General features: G+C 46.1%; 1 pseudogene; it reads left to right on the top strand.

The window, feature by feature from the left end:
• LOC103068773 (SWI/SNF-related matrix-associated actin-dependent regulator of chromatin subfamily D member 2 pseudogene) overlaps positions 1-6444 on the top strand; it is a 12744-nt pseudogene extending 6300 nt beyond the window's left edge.
• The last annotated feature ends 774 nt before the right edge of the window (positions 6445-7218 follow it).

The following is a 7218-nucleotide window of genomic DNA, read 5'->3' as shown; positions in this document are numbered from 1 at the left end:
CAAGAGTCTGTAAAGAGTGTTGGATCCTTCTCAGGAGACCCGTCAGCAGTGCTCTGTGTGTCTCTTCTCATTTATCTCCTCTCACTCATCATCACACAGAATCTTCATCTATCTGGATATTAGAAAAAGTGCCTCTGACCCACAACATATTCTTCCAAATCTATAACTTAGGCCATAAATTCTGCCCACTGATCTCAGGACTAAGGCCTCTGATGCTCAAATTCCAGATTCTTACAACTCATAAGCCAAGAACTTCACTCTTGTTGCAGAGCCATGCTCTAAAAACCTTCCCTGGAGCTAATGAATGACCATGAGTAAATGTAAGAAGGTTAAGACTTCAAGGTAAGAAGAGATAGGAAGACACACATGTCAAAGCAGTTAACCCATTTACTGGAATATATTAAGCTTGTAGTTATCAGACTGTGTTCTACAGAGCCCTAAGACATAATAATGATTTTATAAACATGATTTTTAAATTGCCACATTATTTGCTAATATAAACAGTGTATGTAATTTATCAATAGAAACAGACTACACTGAAGTCTGCTTTTGTGTTGTTAGGATGAACAGCCTCTAGCCATTGAGCCACTGAAATCTCAAGAAGCAAATTGCTGGAGCCCTGTCAAGTCTTCCCAGAATCTCCAGAGCTGGTTAGAGATAGATCTTTTCCCTGGGGAGCCATTCAGTTGGGAGCATGGAGAGGGTCATGAAAAGGGCACAGGAAGGGCCACAGAACTGTACTCATTGTGAGAAAGCAAGAAAGTTCCACAATTTCTCAGACTTTGTTTCTTACACGTTAACGAAAGAAAGGGAATAGAGGGACTTCCCTGGCAGTTGTCCAGTGGTTTAGACTCAGCACTTCCACTGCAGGAGGCGAGGGTTCAATCCCTAGTCAGAGAACTAAGATCCCACATGCCACAAACTGTGGCCAAAAAAAAGTGGGGAGGGGATAGAAATCCCTGTTTCTCAGAGTTATTTGAGAATCAGTGACCTAATATGTACAGTAGAACATAGCACAGCACTGGACACAAAGTACTTAATGAGTGTCAGTCACCTGTCCTTGTCTTTCTTCTAACAAGTCTCCAGACCTCTTAGAAAGAAGTTTTCCAGCTCGTACTGAATCACAGCTTCTACAGAAGCTACTCTATCTATGTCCATATAGGCAGGGCCATGAAAAAGGTAATTTTTGAGCTTATGTTTGATGCCCTTAAGCACATCTTTTTCCAAACAGCTTCTCCTCATCTACCCATGCCTGCTAATCTAGCAGTACTTTACAGGGTTCAGATTGCTCTGACTCTAAAACAACCTACTTTTGCTTCTGATAGCCCATAACAGGAAACATTTTTATAGAGTATAACAGAGAGGCTGGCAGCACAATGGAGACTCTAGAACAAGACTTAAAATGCTGCAGTTATCCGTCAGTCACACGACACAGAATGTCATGCATAAGAAACAGCTGATTTATTAGCCTGATGGAGCAGGCTGTGAATATGAAATGACAGGGTGCAGCCACAGACCAGCTGCAGGAAAATGTGCAATTGTGGGCCAACTCATGGGTGTCATTGACAATAATGCCAGAGATCAATTCTGACCAACACATATTTATTTATCAGGAAAACTCTGAGGGATGACAAAGCACGGGAGCCAGCCAGCCCCACAGAGAAGACAACCAGTGTCCAGACTGAACTCTTTTGTCAGTTGGTAACAAATCTACTTTCCTCTGCATGGTGATGCTACTAAATAAATAACATGAATAAAAATAAACTATTGGAAGCCTATTTCTCACATAACATTAGCAAGGATATTTGAGGATCTGTTTCATGGCTTTAATTCAGGCATATTTCTCCCCTCATCTTTTTCTGAAACAGATAAATTTCTGTTTGTGACATTACCTATCTTAGGAATAGTTGTTTACGGCATGTGGAGAATGGGAATTGGTTAGCCAGCAAAACAAAAAGGGCAGATGATGTAAACATCATAGGGCAGAAGTAAATGTGGGTGAGAGCTAAAAAGTTCAAAACTCCTCACCTTCTGAGCACCAATGCATTTCCTGAAAGGCAATCAAAAATGCACCACCTAGGGCTTCCCTGGTGGAGCAGTGGTTGAGAGTCTGCCTGCCGATGCAGGGGACACGGGTTCGTGCCCCAGTCCGGGAAGATCCCATGTGCCACGGAGCAGCTAGGCCCGTGAGCCATGGCCACTGAGCCTATGCGTCCAGAGCCTGTGCTCCGCAACGGGAGAGGCCACAACAGTGAGAGGCCCGCGTACCGCCAAAAAAAAAAAAAATGCACCACCTATACTGGTCTGAGAGTAGTAATCCCCACATTCCAGCTGAATGTTAAGTACATACAAATTTCTAAAGGCTCTCATAATATTATTTTGACATTTCCTTTTCAAAATACAATACTTACGTGATTTCATTTTGACCTGTATAGTGACTTTCTGATCCATAAGGATGTCACAGAATAACATACTGCTGAAATCATCAAATTACTGAGTATGTGCCTCAGACTATGTCCAGCCAAACTAAAGTTGAGCATTTCATGGGAAAAAACCTTGCTCAATGACCTAGATATTTCCCACCTTAAAATTCTTTAAGATAGTATTTCAAGTCAATTTTTATTTCCCTGCACAGTCCATGATTGTGCCATGATTTCCTATTTCACTTTGCCAGTATTCACACAACATTAGGTGTAACATTTTACAAGAACCCACCACAACCAGTTAAGCCTGACTGGCTCTATAGACAGTGACTTTACTTTCTGAGCCAGAAATATTATAGGACACATGGGCTGCCAGCGGGGCAGAGCACTTTGTATCCAACCTGTATCCTTGAAACAGTCTCTCCTCCAACAAATGAGTCCTCAAAACTGCCACTGGGATTATCTTCATAAAATTGAAATCTGATCAAGCCACTCTGATGCTTTAACCCCTTTGAAATCTCTTCTTTCCTGTAGGATAAAATCTAAACTTTTTGAGTGGGCAACAAAACTCCAAATAGCCTGCCTCAAGATATCTCTTTCACCATTGCAGGTTCCATCCAGCCATTCTGAATTTCTCACCATGTCTTAACACAGCCTTTCCTAAATTCCATATCTTTGCACCTGTATCCTCTCTCTGGAAATACTCTTCCCCACCACACACACACACACACACACACACACACACACACACACACACACACACACACCACACGAGTGCATAAGCACATTTACTTATCCTTCAAGACAAATTCTTTCCAATGTTCTCCCACGCAGTTAGTTTCTAAACAACTTATCTGTGCCTCTATCAAAGCATTCACCACATTTTATATCAACTTATCTATTTATACATTTAGGTACTCTCCTAAGCTGGAGTTCACTATAGTTTTAGATAAACTATATTAAGGAATAACTCTAAATTATAACTGCTGGATTATGGAGTCTGCTTTCTCCCCACTGTCATTAGGTGGGTTCTATCATGATCAAGACAACCACTTGGGGGAGATGTTGTAAAGATGTTACCAGCATAGGGTGGGTGAGGGGACAGACTAGTGAGTGACCTTTAATAACTCTAAGAACATTAATATCTGCAATAATTCTTCCAAACCTAAGATGATGAGTGCAACAACAGAAACAACCAGCATCAAAACAGCCTAGTTGTTTAATCAATAACCAGCAGTTGTAAAACCAGGGCTTCCATCAAGTTCCACTGTGTGGGAAGGCAGCATACTTACAGCTGTTCATTAGGTTGAAACTTCACATTAGATACAGCTTGGATTCAATAGCTGTGAATTTTCTATCTCTAGAAAGTTAATTAAAAGACCATCACTCCCCTTTTTGTTGGTTACTAAACAAGTTTAGGAAGTATACCTACTGGAGAAGTAAGAGAAGTTAGAGAGGATTAATTTAGATACGTGCTAATTCCAAAGAAGAGGAACAATAATAACAAAAAGCCTTTCTTTCCTTACACAGAAGTTCTCTTTGAATACAAATAGAAACTCTAGGCAAAATGCTTTGGCCCAAATAATTAGACTCCTGCTGACAATCAGAGTCTGCGGCGGACTGATGTCATGCCAAAGGACACGCAGTCTGAGCCTTTAACGTAGAGTTCTAGGGCTAATTAGAAAAATTACTCCATGCCACATCCAGTTCTGGAGTCTGTATTTCAGCTGCAGAAGGTGATAACAGTAATGTATGGTGTCACATCTTCAGTCTCGATCTAAGACAAAGAACAAAATACTTTTAAAAGAATTCCTGAAGAACAGAAGGGGTTTCAGCCTTACTTGCCTCTTCACAAACACCTAATAAAAGAGAGAGAAAACAGGGTTACCTTCAACAAGCAAATCTTTCTCATTCTCAATTTTCATCCACCTGATTTGCAAGTTAATTTTCCCCCTCTCCTCCTGGAAGTAAAACAATAAAAACCTAAGCCTCTTCTAGTCAGTTTCCAGTATAATGCAATACAGTGCCAGCTTTTGTTCCCAGAGCCTAAAACAGGCTGGGGAACCGCACATGTGCTCTCCAATGTCCACGGACGGCTGGAACTTAGAAAAGGTGCCTTCAGTTGACATAAGCTGTTTCAGCCTTGTCCGGAGTCTGAAGCCAGTTCTGTCCTGGGTGTCCCTCCTCAAACACTGGGGATACTGATTCTGTTTGGTTCTAAGCCCCAGTTTCCTACTATCTGCGATGACTTGAACTAGAATCCTGTCCTGCCTCTCCCTCCTCAGGAGGCTCCACACCACCGCAAGGATGCTAACACAGTTTTTCCAGAAGCAATCATCTAAACCAAACCTAGGTCATCAAAAAGCCATAGCCAAGAGGTAATCAGGAAAAAGAAGTTTCTAGGAGAAGAGAGGTCTCAGAAAGCATTGATCACAGACAGCATCTGATGCAAAATTTCCATTATCTCAGACAGTCAAAATTATCAAAATAACAGAGCCAGGCCGCCCTGGGAGCTCCGCCTCCGCCAGCGGGACCCAGCACGCTGCCTGGAGCGGTGCTCAGGGGGCCCAGGCCTGCTGGAGGCGTGGGGGGCTGCCGCCTTCCACCCCAAGAGCCCCACGGGCCCTGCGGCGCAGTACCAGAGGGCTGGCAGGTCACCAGGCAGCCGGACGCCCATGGCTGGCTTGCAGGGGGGACCCCCTGTCGGCTCCCCATTTGGCGCAGCTGCTCCACTTCGACCTGGCATGCCACCCACCATGATGGACCCATTCCAAAAACTCCTGCTTGTGCCCCAGGACCAGCCCCTGATGCCTGCCCAGCGCCGGGGGTTAAAGAGCAGGAAGGTGGCAGATAAAGTTCTACCTCAGCGAATTTGGGAGCTTATCCCAGAGCCTCAGGCGTGCATGGATCTATTGGCTCTTGAGCGGAAGCTGGATCAGACCATTGCTCGAAAGCGGATGGAGATCCAGGAGGCCATCAAAAAGCCTCTGACGCAAAAATGAAAGCTGTGGATCTATATTTCTAATGTGTTCAGTCCCAGCAAGGCAGAAGGTGATAGTGCAGGAACCGCAGAGACCCCCGGGGGGAAACCCCGCAGGGGACAAGGTGGCTTCCTGGGAACTCCGAGTAGAGGGAAAACTGCTGGATGATCTTAGGAAACAGAAGAGGAAGTTTTCTTCATTCTTTAAGAGCCTCGTCATTGAGCTGGACAAGGAACTGTACGGGCCTGACAACCACCTGCTGAAGTGGCACCGGATGCGCACCACCCAGGAGACAGATGGCTTCCAGGTGAAACGGCCTGGAGACCTCAACATCAAGTGCACCCACCTGCTCATGCTGGATCATCAGCCTCCCCAATACAAGTAGGACCCCCGACTGGGGAGGCTGCTAGCGGGTGCACACACAGATGAGGGCTGACATCATGCAGGCCCTGTGGCTCTACATCAAACACAACCAGCTGCAGGACGGCCATGAGCGGGAGTACGTCAACTGCAACCGTTACTTCCGCCAGATCAGTTGTGGACGACTGCATTTCTCTGAGATTCCCATGAAGCTAGCCAGGTTGCTGCAGCATCCAGACCCCATTGTCATCAACCATGTAATTAGTTTGGACCCTAACAACCAGAAGAAGACAGGCTGTTATGACATTGATGTGGAGGTGGATGACCCACTTAAGGCCCAGATGAGCAATTTTCTGGCCTCTACCACCAATCAGCAGGAGATTGCCTCCCTTGATGTCAAAATCCATGAGACCATTGAGTCCATCAACCAGCTGAAGACCCAGAGGGATCTCACACTCAGTTTTAGCACTGACCCCCAGTACTTCATCCAGGAATGGCTCCGTTCCCAGCGCTGGAACCTCAAGATTATCACTGATGTGATTGGGAATCCTGAGGAGGAGAGACAAGCTGCTTTCTACCACAAGCCCTGGGCCCAGGAACCAGTGCGGAGGCACATCATTGCCAAGGTGCAGCAGCAAAGGCAGGAACTGGAACAGGTGCTGGGAATCCGCCTGACCTAACTGCTCAGGGATCCCTTCCTTTCTTCCCAGCCCTGGAGCCACCCCTTCCTCAGCCTGGAAGGGGACCACCCTCTGGGGCACAGACATGTAGGATGAGGGGGTGAGGGGTGCCTCCTGTCACCCTCTGCTCTCCAGCTTTAGTTTCATAAGTGTAGTGATAGGATTCCTTGTTGCTTGGTCCCCAAAGCCTTACTACTTACACGTTGGCTTTAATTGGATTCACAGCAGAGGCTTCCTCTGCCCCCTGCAGGCAGGCCCAAGTAGGACCTGGAGGCTGTTCTTTGACATCATAATGCAGACCTTTAAGAACCAAAGGCCCCTGGCTTTGCTTGTTTACTGACCCCCTTGGGGCGAGTGTCAGCGCTGGCTCTGGGGAGCTTTGTGAGGAAGAGGGGCACAGCTCACCCTCTTCCTACCAGCCCAGCCTTGCTGCTGTTTTGTTTTTTTTCTTTCCTTTGGGTATTTGCAGTATGCGTGGAGCAGGTTTTTCTATGCGGGAGCCACTTTTTTTGTACAGGGGTAAGCTTGTGTTTTTCAGGAAGCCCAACTTGGTGGCTCCTTCCTTATTTTCTTTTCTCAATCTATGCAAGCGGCTCTGGCCGCCATCATCTCCTGAGAGGCCAGAGGGCTGCCACCCAAGCCCTTGGGCCCAGAGGTAATGCCTCCTAGAGGGAGGACACACTAGTTCTCTGGTGTGGCCTGAGGCATGGGTGTGTGTGGGCAGGGGGAGGTGCAGGGTAGAGGTGGGGGGGACTATCATTGCCCTTCGGAGCT

This window comes from Lipotes vexillifer, unplaced genomic scaffold (genome assembly GCF_000442215.2).
Source record: "Lipotes vexillifer unplaced genomic scaffold, Lipotes_vexillifer_v1.1 scaffold445, whole genome shotgun sequence".
Lineage (NCBI taxonomy): Eukaryota > Metazoa > Chordata > Mammalia > Artiodactyla > Lipotidae > Lipotes > Lipotes vexillifer.
This window is presented reverse-complemented; position numbering and strand designations above follow the sequence as displayed.